The following is a 1,572-nucleotide window of genomic DNA, read 5'->3' as shown; positions in this document are numbered from 1 at the left end:
TATGTTTCTAGAAATTATTAATATGTTCATAATTATATTAATCTAAAGAATCCTGGAGTAGCTGCACAATTATTTACTTTTCACTGCTGATTAAGATGGACATTGGATTGTTTAGGCCTCTGCTGTTGTGAACAGCGCTGCCGTGGATTCATGTATCAGTGTTTGTTTGAACATCTGTCTTCAATTTTGGGGGGGTCTACTTCTAGAAGTGGACTTGTACCACATGGGAATTTTTTTACGGGTTAGAAATTCCCAACTATAGTGCACTCAGGCCACCATTTTACATTTTCAGAAGGAACATTTAAGGGTTCTAATTTCTCCACATTGTTGCTGCCATTTGTTTTATTTTTCTCAATTATAGCCATTCTGTTTCATGTGCAGGGGTTTCACATTGTGGTTTTAATTTGTATTTCCATCATGGCTAATGATCTTTAATATTTTAATGTGCCTGTTGACCGTTTGTGTGTCTACTATGGAGAAGGAGCTATTCGGGTCATTTAAAAATTAAACTCCTATTTCCCCAAGTTGCTCACACACCGAAGGTGCCGCAAACTTAGAAGAGCATGAACCGGCACAGGAGCCCCTGTGACATTGGGAAGGTGACTCCTCAGCATCTTCACCATTCCCTTTTCTACCAATCATGTGTTGAAAAGACTTATTTAGTCATTCAGACATTAAGTAATGTGGGTAAACCTATAGACACAATTCTGCTAAGTGTTCTGCAATAAAAGCTTATGTTTGTAGACCTCTCCCCATTTCCCAAAGCCCTTTCTGTATGTACTACTCTATTTGATTTTTGATTACGGATTCAATCTCCTTATTTGTTACAGGTCTATTCAGATTTTCTATTTGTTTGTGATTTAGTCTTGGTAGGTGTTGTGTTCCTTGAAATTTAACCAAGACCGTTACTACATTTTTAAGAAATTTCACATACATCAAGATTATTTCCCACTGCATAAATATTCGGTGTACACGTGATTGTAAATGGTTGCGTATATGCCATCTCACGTATATGTCGTCTTTATAGACTTCCTCCCGTTAAATCTAGGTTGACTTCAACTATTTCTCTGCAATGAATATTCTAACACTGTCCACACATTTAATATCAGTTCCTCAGAGTATACTCCTAGCTGTAGCGTTTCTGCATAACTGGGTCTGTAAGCATTTTTTCCTGCTCTGACCACGTTTTTCTGAGATGATGCCAGGAAGGAGATTAGACTCAAAGTTTAAGTTACCAGTTGAGCAATAAGAATAATGTATGCAGACAATTTTCTCAGTATCTTTCTATTCCAATTCCACTATCCAGTAAACTATCTGCTCAATAGATGGAAAAATATGAGTATAAATATTAGTCTTGTCTAATAGCAATAAGCCTCAAGTACAACTTTATTTAAAGAAGTTTTACCATTATTTTTAATATGTTCACTCATGTGAGTTCTAAGTGTCATCATCATAACTCTTAATGAAACCCATTCCAGAGGCCTAATGCTGGAGTTCCCTCTCTCAGAACTCCTGCAGTCTCGCATGAAGAAGTGACGATTAGAAAAGGAGCCACTCTGGGCTAAGTAACTA

The sequence above is a fragment of the Rhinolophus sinicus genome, chromosome 6 (assembly GCF_057876585.1).
Source record: "Rhinolophus sinicus isolate RSI-liver-muscle chromosome 6, RSI-T2T, whole genome shotgun sequence".
Lineage (NCBI taxonomy): Eukaryota > Metazoa > Chordata > Mammalia > Chiroptera > Rhinolophidae > Rhinolophus > Rhinolophus sinicus.
Note: the sequence above shows the minus strand (reverse complement) of the source record.